This window comes from Capra hircus, chromosome 9 (assembly GCF_001704415.2).
Source record: "Capra hircus breed San Clemente chromosome 9, ASM170441v1, whole genome shotgun sequence".
Taxonomy (NCBI): Eukaryota; Metazoa; Chordata; class Mammalia; order Artiodactyla; family Bovidae; genus Capra; species Capra hircus.
In genome coordinates, this window is record NC_030816.1 from 28,813,636 (window position 1) to 28,827,637 (window position 14,002).

Genomic DNA, 14,002 nt, shown 5'->3' on the forward strand with positions numbered 1-14,002 from the left:
TCAAAACTGTCAGACCCACAGGGAGCCTAAGAGAAACATGCTGACTAAACACAATGTGGAATCCTGGATGGGATGCTGGAACAGAAAAAGGAAAGTATACAGCAAAAGCTAAAGAAATCGGAATAAAGCACAGACCTCAGTTAATACTACTAATGTACCAACATTGGTTTATCAGTTGGGACAAGTGTACCAAACTGATATTGGATATTAATAACAACAGGGGAAACTTGATGTGGATAGCCAACATCAAGAACTTTCTGGGCCAGTCTGGTAACTTCTCTGCAAATCTAAAACCATTCTATATTAAAAGGTTTATTCTTAAAAAAAGGAAAGATGAGGGCAAAATATCCTCAAAACCCTAACAATTGCTCCCATCTTGCAAGAATCCTCTTCCTGATTTAGGGAAGCCCAGTTAACAGAGATGACCCTGATCCAGCCCCGTCTCTGTCACCGACCAACCATGAGACCTGAGCAAATCATTCGGTCTATGTCCAACAGCTTCAGTTCCCCATTTTCATTACAGCCATAGCATTTGAACCATCCCTCTCTGATAGGGATGACGTAAGGATGATATATGATAATGTACTTCAAAAGCCAGTCACGCTACTAAGTCAGGGTGTTCTTACTGCCATTGTAAAATACAGAGTACATGATGGACAGAGCTCATTGCCTGGGGAGGTCTCCTATTCTGTAAAATGCCTCGTGCGCTATGAAAGAGAGGAGCTGATGATGGCATCTGCCACGTCTGGAACAGCACCTGCAGGTCAGATGAGTTTTTATTTGCAAGTTAAAGACAAAAGATATTGCCTGCTGCTGTCTATTAAATGCAAACCATCCTAAAAGTTACTGTAGTTAAAAAAAAAACTGGCAATCACCAACTGTATTTATGTAGAAGATACAAATACATGTGTTCTACCAGAATGTTTTTAAAACACAGAAAGTCAGTGGGATTTCACCATACATAAATAACCCAAAATACTCAGAGTGTTTCTGTGTATATGTTCCCATGCAAGGAAGTCCGACAGCTCTGGCTGGGCAATGAGCATCACCAACCATGGGTCATAGCTCGGCATCTCTATGACAGGCGTAAAGACACGTTTGAGAGGACATGCTGAGTATCTGATGAGCCAAATGGTGCCCAGGAGACTATATACCCAGCTTCCCTTTCACTCTTTTGGTTTTTTAAAGAATGGCATGTCTACTCATGGTTCAGAAATTACATTTCTTTAAAAAGTAAAACACTTTCTCCATAAAGATATGAAGCATGCTCTTAAAACTCACTCCACAGGGTTCAAAAAGCAGGCAAGTGCATGGTGATTCTATTACTGAGTACCCAGGAGACTAGATATATGAACCACAAACTTAAGCTCAAGCTTCTGGTTAGGAAAAAAATAGGCTTCAGTTTCTGAAGCCCTGTGGGGGCGATGTGGACACTGATTGAACCGCCCCTCCCGTGGCCAGCCCCCGCTGCTCCAGATTTTGGAAAGAGTTCATTCATACCAACACCCAGCAACAACAATGATCAGTCATAAATATCCAGTTATCCACCCTTTAAAAAGCATTTGTGGACAATTTTTTAAATGAATTTTTAGTTTCACCAATTCCAAACCAAGCAGAAATGAAAATGTTAACCCTTTAGAGACCTCCAAAATGTCCTATATGGATGGTCATCTATTCTACAACTCTAACCCTAGTGATGTATGTGTGTAATTCTTTTAAATTATAAGCTACCACTGGTTAGAATTTGGAGAGAGAAGCTAAGCTTCTGTAGGGCCTTGTGGGAAAGGGGCTGGAACACCCTCACAGAGGACAGAACCAAGGACTGTCAGACCCGGGCCCTGATTGCCAGGATGAGGAATGGAGCCTGACTGACTACAAGAGTCCATTCCTGGGTCAGCGCTTTTAGATTCCTCATCTCTAATCTTCCTAACAAACCACAAAGTCGATGCCCTCATCATATATATGAAGCCTCAGACTGAGAGAGATTAAATAACTTATAGAAGGTCACACAGCTTTAAACCGAAACTTGTTTTTCCAACTCCACTCTGATGCTTTCTCCCAACCTTTCCCGGATCTGTCACCAAATTATACAGAAGTCATCATTTAACTTAACATCTAAAGAAAGACATTTATTTAAGAAAGACGAAGGATACAAAGGCATAATCTTATATGACTATAATTTTGTGAAATAGTTAACAGTAACAATTTAGTAGGTCTTTCCTAAAAATGTTTTAAAAAGTCTTTACAAAGAGTAATCCTATAGCCTGCGTTTGCATTTCTTTACTAAGGTGGCCATCACAGCATTCATCCTAAAGAGAGGGCAGTGGTTACCATACAAACCCAAATAAGCTACACTTAGATTCTGAACCAAAACCCAATTAATTAAATGGGTGATCAGCTTCAGTGTCAAATCTTAGTTCAACTCTTGCTTTAGAGGTTACTAGTGACAGAATACATTCCCTAAGGCATATCACCTACACGACACTCAGACAGGATTTTCCAGTTTCATTACTAAGACAGTGCAAACAAAATCTATGTCACAATCATCCTCATGGTCCCTAGCCTTCCATTTATGAAATCCATAATCTGAAGCGGTGGGGGGACATTGACAAAGACCCATCAGTACAGTCCCCCAGTCCATTTCTAGCTCAAATGCCCCTCACCCTAACAAAGTCAGATGTCAGAAATGTAGTCTGCTTTTTTGCCTCACAGGTCATGATTCTAATCACCAGGTTCTCTAAGTTTTGGTGAAACAGGAAAAAGTGAACATAAATGCCCGAGAACGTATCAGAATAGCAGTGTTTCCCCAACACCTTCCCTGATAACGGAAATTAGTGGTGATATAATTTCTGTAAGATTTCAAACTGCCCCTCCCTCACCTCAAACCCAGGAAGGAAGAAGTGGAATTTATAAAAAGAAACCAGCCAATTATAAAATCCTTTTATAATGTGTAGTTAAAGTTCTCTAAAGACCTCTTTAGTCAGGGGCTCTAAATTAAATTCCCAACGTATTTTGTGCATGTTAAACTATAAAACTGCTGTTAAAAATATTCTATGCTTTTCCACTAATTCATCTATCATACCAAATAGTCTAAATTTGTAAGATATAACATTAGTTTGAGGGTTGGGAACTGACAGAGGAGGAGGAACGGTTTGATAGGACTAGAGAGATTTTTCCAGTCACATCTAAATACACATTTTGGAAAACATTGTGAGGTCCTTAAGGCTAAGGTGATAAGGTAAATATTACCAACCACGACTCCCGCTGCTAGATCTCAGGCCATTCTGTCATCACATTCGTTTACTAGAGGAGCCAATAAATTACTATAACCCCAACCCAAAACCAGGTGAATAGTTCTGGTTATTTAAATCCACTACTAAAATTTTTTTCTTCCCTGGTAACTCAGACAGTAAAGAATCTGTCTGCAATGCAGGAGACCCAAGTTCAATGGGGAAGCCCCCTGGGGAAGGTAATGGCAGCCCACTCTAGTATTCTTGCCTGGAGAATTCCATGGACAGAGAAGCCTGGCAGGCTCCATTCTATGGAGTCATAGAGAGTTGGACACAACTGAGTGACTAACACACAACACAACTAAGAAATTCAGAGATTGATGAATTACAGTAAACTAAACATTTCTAGGAAGAAACTTTTGTCAGGGACAAAAATGCCAGTGTTTCCCCACCCGACCCCCAGCCAGGGCCCAAAGACGTAGAAAACCCTGAAAACAACTGTAGCACAAGCTGTCTGAAGACAGAGCAGAGATTAAGAATAAATACCCTTTGATTCACTTTTTATGTCAATATTCTCTTTTACAAAATGATTTATACTGAAGCAAGGCCTACTCTGGGGCAGAAAAAAACAGGTGTAGGTAATTAGCAGCAGAGCTGCCACAGCTGTCCTGAGTGACTGCAGCTGTCATTGGTGGCCTAGCCCTTCAAGGAGGGGTGTGCAGGTGCGTGGAGGAGGAAGGTGTGCTGACATTTCACAGTCACACGCGCTCACATTTTACAGTCAGGCTGATTGGCCGTGTGGTCCAGAGCCTAAGGTTCCCTTGGCTTGGCCCTCTTTGAAGAAATCAGCATAAAGATGACTATCCTCATCCGAATTTGGTCATTCTTGTTCGTGCTATAATGAAGACAGTGTTCTAATGCAAGACACGTTTATCCCTAATGCTAAAGTGCACAGCCATTACATTTATGCCAACTGGCTGTGAAGACAGATGGACCCCAAACAGATTAGATTAGATCAGGTGTCATAGAGAAGCTGCCTGAAACAAGTAAGTATTCCACCAATATTTACGAAGTGGGTAAATCACACATGCAGTTTTTTAAGGTGGCCAACGGAGGGAGGTAGGCTTCAATGTCAGCCAGGTCGGAGCTAGAATAGTGGCCTAGGCGTGTGTCCTGTGACCCTGGACAACTGAGCCAACTTCAGTTGCCCCTTTTATAAAATGAGAATAAAACCACCCTCTCTAACTCTAGGATCTTTGGGACAATTAAATGAAAGTATGCATGCAAGTTACTCATCCAGTGCCAAGCACAAAAGCAGCTCTCAACTGTCAAGATTCCACACACGGAAGCAGTGACATCGAAAAAGTTCACTTACTGTTTTCTGAGCATCATATGCTTTAAACCAGATGAGAGGGCGGCTCCTTTCAGGAAAAGATTTCAAACTTGTAAAAGTATTTCAAAGTGCCGTGCTGCTCAGGAGTAGCTGGTAATTTCCCAACTGTTGCTACCCTGTGTCCGCTCCAACCCCTTCCAACCCCTTCCAACCCATGTTTACCTTGTAAAGACTGTCCACTAACCCAGACACCAGCTGCATGTGCTTCCCCTGGAATACAGAGAGGGTTTTGTCTGGAAGCAACATGTGGTATCAATTTATCTTTCTCAGCAAGGGCAACAAGGAATCCACTGACTTTAAAAATAAAAAGGGAGTTGTGTAATTTAACTCTTAAAGGCCTCTACCTTACTCAGTCACTTCCTTTTTTTGGTTATCTCAAAATGAGTTATGGTTGTCAACTCTCAAGCCAGACCCACTGATGTCCACCAAGCAGACTGCAGGCAGTGCCCTGGTCCTCATGAGAGATTTCAGTGGGGATGATCTATAAAGGACTGCTTTTAAATCCAGTGCTCATCTATGCTGCACACAGGACCAGTATTTCAAGTAGGTGTCCTTGCTTTGACTTGTCACTGATAGTTCAGAATGGGACTGCCAAAGACCTGAATTCTAAAATATGTAACTGCTGAACAGTTGACAAAGGTCATGTGAAAAACCCAGTGGAGACCCAGGGAGCTGTGCACCACAGCACAACAACGCAGAGACAGGTTCGGGAGAGATGCAGCCTTTGACTTTTGATGATAGGCTCTTTCAGAGGCAGTTCTCTGGATGATGCCCTGATTTCTCTTAGGTATCAGTTCTCCACCCTGGCTGCCTCTTCCAATCAGCTGCGGAGGCTTTAAGCACTCAGTCGTGGAGACTGGTGTGAGTAAGCCTCGGGGAGGCACAATATGAAAGCTCCCCAGATTATCAGCTCAGAGCTGAGAGTCCCTGGAATTTCCCCCTTACGTTTCTGCTGGCTGAGACTCTAAGCTAAAGATTCCTAGTCTCCCCAGGTCTGATGACACAGCACAGCAGATGTTCTTTAAGCCCAAGTTTCCACCATTTAGAAGATAGGATGAGAATCGGGCTCACAGATTAAAGCTGTGTTTATACGCAGGGAGTAAAACGGAGAGTTAGAGCGATCTATCAGATCACTGGAGTCCAGATAGGGTTTCTTCCTAAAAAAAAAAAAAAAAAAAAAAAGGTGGGGGGAGGAGTTGAGAGGGAAGGGTCCTTGACCTTGCACTGCCTTGTGGACAGTCATCCATCCTGCCCTGTGCCACTTCTCCACCCGGCATGGATAAGCATGGACAGAAAAGGGGCAAGAGGACTTTCCCAAAGGTAGTAACTGATACAGGCCACAGAAGGGATGGGCTGGGACTGTAATTGATCCCTGTAATTCTCAGAGCTCTCCCTGAATTAGCAATGCAACCTCACATAATCCCTTTTATAAGAGACTGTCCTTCAAATGAAATGCCAAAGATAGACTGCATAAAAATAACCACTGAAAAGGCCGTACCCCAATCCTGAGATATTTATTAGCTTCCATTGTTAAGAATACAGCAAAGTATTACTTAATGAACTCCCTTGAGATCCAAAGCACATGATTTTAAGCAGATCATCTCAAGAACATTAATAACAACCACACCGTTTCTCCTTCCTCGACTGTAGGAAACACGACGTCGCTGCACTTGGTGCAAAGACCCTGGATGGAGGGAGGTGGGGAGTGGACACTGCAAAGGGCCAAGAAGGGCCCATGTGAGGGAGAAGAGTGAGGGCTGGGCCTTCTCATTAGACAGTAGACATTTAGCTGGCTTGCCTTTGTCTACTACATTTTATGGACTTTGGGGCTAATTTGTTCAAAAGCAAGTACACAAAGTATGACAGCATAAAACAGACTTGAATTCAGAGCCATTGTTTCTGACTATATGGAATACCAACTATAATAGCCTTTCAGACACAAAAGAAAAACATTCATATAAAGGATTGCATAATCAACCCTGATGTGTAAGACAAGTTCCAGGCTAGTTCCACTCTTACCTTTGTCTAAAACACTAAAAGTTTAAGCCATTAAAGGACTTATTTTTAAAAGATGATGTTCTAAAATAAACATTGTCGGGAATTTGTCTGAAGGATTAAATTTCCAGCTAGAAACAAGATTTCCGTTAAATCTGCTGACAATCCTCTACCCATAGAGATCTTTGGAAAACTAACATTTGTTTCAAGTTTTCACACAGTAAGCAGTAGGTTCCGGTTCCTTGTTTGGAGGAATAAAATAATAACAACCTGGTGATCAGTAAAATGAACCCATTTCTTACCCAAGACAAATGAGACACATGAAGCTTTCTTGGGAAAAGAAAGGCTTGGCAGACAATTTGCTCTTCCCCTCAACTGAACAAGAAATCCTAGATGGGAAGAAATTTCTCTTAAAGAGCTACTACGCTATTACAGACAGTTTTGTTGGGTTTTCCAGTGTGGGTTTTATTTTCATATTAATTTTTATTTTTTTCATTTAGCAATTTTTTTTCAAGCCCTTCCACAGCTGTTTCTGCTCTTGGAGGGCAAGAGGGAACATTCCATTCCTCCCAGCCAAACCTGTACTTCCGGCACACAGAGAACCCTGGCAGCCTCGCACCCTCTGCCCACACCCACTCCCCTCAGCAGCCTCCCCACCCCCAAACCCCTCCGGCTTCCGCACGTCCTCCTTCCCACCCCCGAGGAAGCAGCAACTAATGCATGCAGTCAAAGGAAAGACAATCTCCAGAAAGCAGGTTAAAGCTGCAGCATTTGGCCACCCCTGCCCTCCTGGCTCCAGGTTTCTTCCTGATGTGACTGAATCCCTTCCCCTTCCCACAAGGGGCTGGGCAAACACATGCTACTTAAAGCCTCCTCCCCGGTGGCTCAGAAGGTAAAGAATTCACCTGCGATACAAGAGACCCAGGTTCATTCCCTGGGTCAGGAAGATCCCTTGGAGAAGGTAATGGCAACTCACTCCAGAATTCTTGCCTGGAGAATCCCATGGATAGAGGAGCCTGGCAAGCTGCAGTTCATGGGGTTGCAAAGAGTTGGACATGACTGAGCAACTAACACACACCTTAAGATCGTGCAGGACAAGCCACACAAAGTCGATGCTTCAAAGGGTTAAAAACCATGACATAAAAGAACATTCCTGAAACTGACTCTGCAAAGTAGAACGAAGTAGAACAGAAATAGCTTTGTTATTAACAAAATTTTTACTTAAGATTAAAAAAATAAAGCTCCAAGTTTTTTCAGTTTGAAAATGTATTGTGGGTGGAAATAGAGAGAATAAAAGGGCACTGGAAATACACATCCAGAATTCAGGAATGCATTGGAGTTTAATCACTTTCACGGCATTATGTAAGTGATCATCAGGACAGGAAGTTCAGTAAAAGGTAATACTGTGGAAAATGGAGGGCTGCTAAACTCATCTAATAACAAGCAACCTTAACTTCACAGTGAAAGAAACTGAAGACCAACGAGATAAAAGGCATAGCTGAATTCAATCAGCTAGGAGGTGGCAGCCAAGCTGAGACAAACTCAGATCTCCTGGCCTCTAGGTGTTACAGTAATACCACCCAGAAACACCGTTACTCCCAGTGTCTGGATTACCATGACAACTGAAAAGGTGAGGTGAAGTGCATGCAGCAGAGGACGGATAAGATCTACCATCCATCCACCCATTCAGCTTCAGTCTGCCTTGCTTTACAACTTATGGAATAGCTGTCTGTCTCCCCTAACACTTACTGAACCCTTTACAACCAGATGCCATGTTTTATTACAGCTTTACTGCCTAGCATGGCACTGCCACATAGCAGGTGCTCAAAAATAGTCCTCTAATCAGTGAATTAGTGGGAAGGGGACAGCAGCCACAAAACAGGCCTGAACTATATGTTAAAATGAAATGTTATAAAAACATGAGACCAATAAATGGTCCTCAATATGAAAAATGGAAGGAAATGTCCATTGCAAAATGTGAAATAGCATCAAGGTTTTTCTAAAGTCAACAAGTCTCAGCCTTGAATATAAACTTCAATTATACAACCAAATTTCCCAAAACAAAATGACATAGTCTAGTAAGCAGGCTTAAGGTTCTCTGTAATAATATTATAGAGATGGGCAGAAGGATGGCACGTAGGCTATTCGGGGGAGCAAGGGTTTGGGAGAATGGTCTCAGGTCCAGCCAGGGTGTAGATGCCTACCTGTCTCTACCTGTCTTGGGGTGTTATGGAGCCCCCATTACTTGGTAATGCAGTTGATTGGCTCAGAGCACTCAGAGGCATCCTTGAAACCACAGATAACACGCCTAGTTCTAAATCTCCCCCAAGCAAACACAGGGATAACAAGAAGGAACTCACTGTATTAGTGCCTGCCCAAGCCAACACTCTGTGCTTCACAAACCTAATCTCACTTTATTTTCACGGAAAGTCTGTTAGCAGGAGACTGGGGTGCAGGATAGTAACTGTCTATAGGCACTGGGGCCTGAAATCAAGCCCAAGGCTAACTCCTATAGCAGAGTTCTAACCACTGCACTGCACGTTCCTCTCCAGCCCCCGAACTGACTAAGGACAGAGGCACCATTCCAAGTGACCAAGGAGCTTGCAAGACTACACTAACCTGTGTCACTGAATTAAATGTTTTCAGCTCTAAGTTTCTGTACATGGTTCCTAGGACTATGAAAGGAGAGGAAAAGGTGGGAAAAAATCACTAACCATAACGCAAGTGTTGGAACTGGATCATTTTTAGAAATGATCCTTTTTTCTCAGACACTCCCCAAAAGGAACACTATGGACATGTTCTGCCTTGACCTGGGATCACTACTTTTAGGGAATGAACAAACTGGATCACTGCCATAAACTTTTGAGTGCCCAGGCCTTCCTCTGTGCTATCACCTGTGACCGAGTCAAGCCAATTTACCTGGTTGTCCTGGGCAGGCCTATCCAGGCCCCCAAGAGCTGGCACCATTCTAAGGTCCTGAAGCCAGAGACATCAGGCAAATGTCAGCTTTACCAGGGACCTTGCTATTTACAAGGCTTAATCTGAAACAGGGACTCAGCTCTATACTATTTAAAATATGTAATTAGTTTATTATTGAGCCAGAAATGATTAGCTTGCTTTCAAACTATGTGAATTTTAAAACATGATGTCTTTTGCCTGCCAGCTGACAGCATGATCGGGTTGCTTCTGTTTAGCCTCAATCAAAAACTCTGGTAGAAAACTGCTTTAAGGTTTCATATGCATGCTATTTTATTATTTGTCTTCTGGCATCAAAATCTGCAGAAACAGATATCACTGACAATGCAAGCACACTAAGAGGATGGATGTAGAGGCGCTGAGTGGGTGAGTTCAACCGCTTGAGAGTTTGACATCTGAGATCCAGGAGAACTGCCTTTCTCTTCTTAGGGTACAATCCCTCTCTTCACGTGGAATTCACTGGCTGTAGCATCACACATACAAACACTGACTGTTTCCAGCTCTTCAGATGGTCTGGTTCAGAAAAAAATGGTTCTTTTCTGTCTTGTTATTTCAAGAGCAATGAGTTTCTTCTTGGTAGCTCTGAAATATATGCCAAGGTGTGGGCACAGTCACACAGCTACACACGGGCCCACACCCTGGAAAGACTGGGAGGGGTGGAGGCACATTTTTTCAGCTAGGGCAGGAAAAAGTTGGGGCTGGTATTTATAAAACAGACATGTGTGTATGCATCTGGAAGCAGGCTCCCTTCCAAGTGTCAGTGTTAATTATTCTAATAGTCATCAAAAATCAAGGTGTTACTGGTGAAAGCAGGAAAAGGAAGCAAATGCCACCTAACAGAGTATCTCCTGCTGGCTACTGCAAACACAACCACTGACAGACTTTTTCTTTACGGGAATAGAGTAAAGCAGTCAACTCTACAAAATGATTCAGGCCTGCAGCCCCTCTGTCCACTCCACACCCGAGTGAAATTCGGCTAGCAAGGAGTCTCCTGAGGAACTGCTCCCTCTACCTGAGGACCTCACCTGCAAGAGCAGCATTTCACAGTACTGGTTTTGCAAGATTTCTTCTTGTTTAAAATCACAGGATGCAAAAGTGGCTGATGACCAATACAATGATGTTGCTAAATACCGAGTGAATCAACCATTTATTCCCGGACACTCCTGGGTGCCAATTACACTCCCAGATGAGCACCAGCCAGCTTGAAAGTCCACATGAATGATCAAAAAAAGATAGGAGATGACATTCCATTTGCTGAAGAACCAGGCATTCATTCCATTTTTTTTTTTCCTGAAGAAAATACTGATTCAGCCATTTGTATACAAGTGCATTTTAATTTATAATCTAGGATGTTCTTCACTTTCACTTTTCACTTTCATGCGTTGGAGAAGGAAATGGCAACCCACTCCAATGTTCTTGCCTAGAGAATCCCAGGGACAGTGGAGCCTCATAGGCTGCCATCTATGGGGTCACACGGAGTCGGACACAACTGAAGCGACTTAGCAGCAGTAGCAGGATGTTGTCAAATGTGCAAGCTAACCATTAGTACTTCCCCTCAAATTATGATAATGAAGCACGTTGAATGTGCATGGGATAAATCAGTTTCTCTGAAAACCATGACGCGAGTGCAGTATTTTAATACTAACACGTACTAGGCTGTCATCTCCTCACATACACTGCTAGGTAAGCTGAAAGCACTTAAGAAACTGGAAGCAACTAGTGTCAGTTGTGATACTAATCTATCACCCAAAGGGCAGGAGGGATAATATTAATTGGCAAGGACAGTCATACAAGAGGCTAAGAGTCTATGGGATATAAGAGACACTACATGTATGGTGGAGACTTGGAGGTGAGACCACTCCCCACCCAGCAGGTGCCCCAGCGCTCCAGGGCTCCCTGGTTCCCACACACTTGCTGCCGGTGATTCCAAAGCCATGCCTGAGGATGCAGGACCCCTGGCTTTACAACTACCTCCTTGGCTGAGTCTCATTTGGCAGGTCTGGCCCTCAGATTCTCTCCCCCAACTTTCTGGAGCTCATCACCTGGACTTCCTGAACTTTCCAATTCTTTCCCCTTAGGTTGTTCATTTGCTAACAGGAAATGTGTGTTAGCTCATAGCACAACCAGGCCCTAGGTCTTTCCCTAAGACTTAACAAATCATCATACATTCAGGGTCCACTGAAACCAATCCCTTTATGTCAAGACAAGGGAGGAAACACGCACAAGAACAGATATTGCTGAGCCATTCTTAGGTTCAAAGGTAGCTTCATGTAACACACTTCAGACTCTCTGAGGCATTATGTGGAATAATATCACCCTATATTCCCTGCAGATGGTGACTGCAGCCATGAAATTAAAAGATGCTTACTCCTTGGAAGGAAAGTTATGACCAACCTAGATAGCATATTCAAAAGCAGAGACATTACTTTGCCAACCAAGGTCCGTCTAGTCAAGGCTATGGTTTTTCCAGTGGTCATGTATGGATGTGAGAGTTGGACTGTGAAGAAGGCTGAGCACCGAAGAATTGATGCTTTTGAACTGTGGTGTTGGAGAAGACTCTTGAGAGTCCCTTGGACTGCAAGGAGATCCAACCAGTCCATTCTAAAGGAGATCAGTCCTGGGTGTTCTTTGGAAGAAATGATGCTAAAGCTGAAGCTCCAGTACTTTGGCCACCTGATGCGAAGAACTGACTCATTGGAAAAGACTCTGATGCTGGGAGGGATTGGGGGCATGAGGAGAAGGGGATGACAGAGGATGAGATGGCTGGATGGTATCACCGACTCAATGGACATGAGTCTGAGTGAACTCTGGGAGTTAGTGATGGACAGGGAGGCCTGGTGTGCTGCAATTCATGGGGTCACAGAGAGTCGGACACGACTGAGCGACTGAACTGAACTGACTGATATTCCCTGTTTCTCCAGCAACGTGTTCATCAGGTTCTTCCAAACTGCCGTGACCTAGGGTCTCCCCAAGTAAAAAAGATGGCCAAGTTCTGATGCTAATTTGTGGACAGAACAGGAAATTAAGCTTCTCATAAGGTTAATGATCCAAGTTGGGAGACCATTTTCCACGGGGTCTCTGCAGGTCTTGCAAGCAAAGTACGAACAGCCCTTAGTTCTAGACTATCATTCAAAGATGTCTGTATTTGCATAGCCTTGAAAAACAGCGATGACACTGCACTCCAGAGCGAAGAACAGATGTGCTGATTGCTCATTACCAAACATGTAGGATCCCCAAACTCAGGATTCCTCTTCCATTAACCAAACTCGCTGCATGTACATGCATCACCCTGGACTCATCTGTGTCACTCATTCCCATGGGATTTGGGAGCAAGGATGGAGCAATGGGAAATATGTGGCTGCTCATGCTGCTTGCTGGGCAACCAGTGAGTAATAAATTCTCTGCCTTTGACCCAGAAGTCTCATGTCCAGCAGGGTCAAATCTCAGATCCTTCCAGTTCCTGACAGTCTGCTACTTTAGTTTATGAACTACTGACATTTCCTTAACTGTACCAGATAAAACTGGGCAATTTATCTCTAGCTAACTTTCTTCTCTACTCCTACATAAATGAGAAGAAACACAGATAATGGGATGGAGGAAAATGAGGTCACAAGTAAGAGGCATTTTGAAGGTTCTGATCTGGCTCTGCTGAGGACCCATAAGGCTTTATGAAGGCAAACCATGAATAGAGGGGGAGGGGCAGGGGAAAAGGAAAAAAAGCTCCTCCTGTAGCCACTGCGCAGTGTTTCGTCCGCATCGATCACCATCTTTGTCAGGGGTTGCTCAACTCTGTGGTTTGCTCATGAAGAGCAGAGTGAGCAGCAGCTTGGGTCTGTCGCTTTTGCCTTCCTCCTCCACTGAACAAGAGGACAGACCACATTATGTCCTCTAGGTAACACCTGTTGAGTTTCTGCAGTGGCCGGATCTCCATCAGGGAGCCCTGGGCCATTCTTAGAGGGAAGAGGCTCTCCCTAGTCCTTCTGACTTGCCTGTGAGCTACCCCAAATCTCACCCTGATGGAAATACTTTCATGGTCTTTATCTCGCCACAGTGACTGTTGGTGCACCTGTCACACAGGCAGAAGCCTGAGATTCCCTCCTCCTCCTTTGCGAGCTCTTCTACATACATTTGCTGCATTCCTCGGACAGTATTTAGCAGCTTCAGACCTGCAGAAAGGAAGACAGACTAGGCGGTTCCTGTGAACCAAGAGCAAACACACACACATTGAAACACTCCAAGTTTCCAAAAGAGAGTTAATTTTCTAGCTTATTAACTATGAACCAGGAGCCTCTACTATGAAATATAAAAACCTTACAAAACTTCATGCTCTTCAGTTTTTAACTACTGATTTAAGTCAGACATGTTCTGGTACATAGGAAATTGGTATTTTCTTTTCCCTCCCTTTTCC

General features: G+C 43.5%; 1 protein-coding gene across 1 annotated transcript in view; it reads right to left on the reverse strand.

The window, feature by feature from the left end:
- The window catches only part of FOXO3 (forkhead box O3), a 123,230-nt gene that overhangs the window by 20,864 nt on the left and 88,364 nt on the right, over positions 1–14,002 (reverse strand). The gene's annotated exons all lie outside the window — the stretch shown is intronic.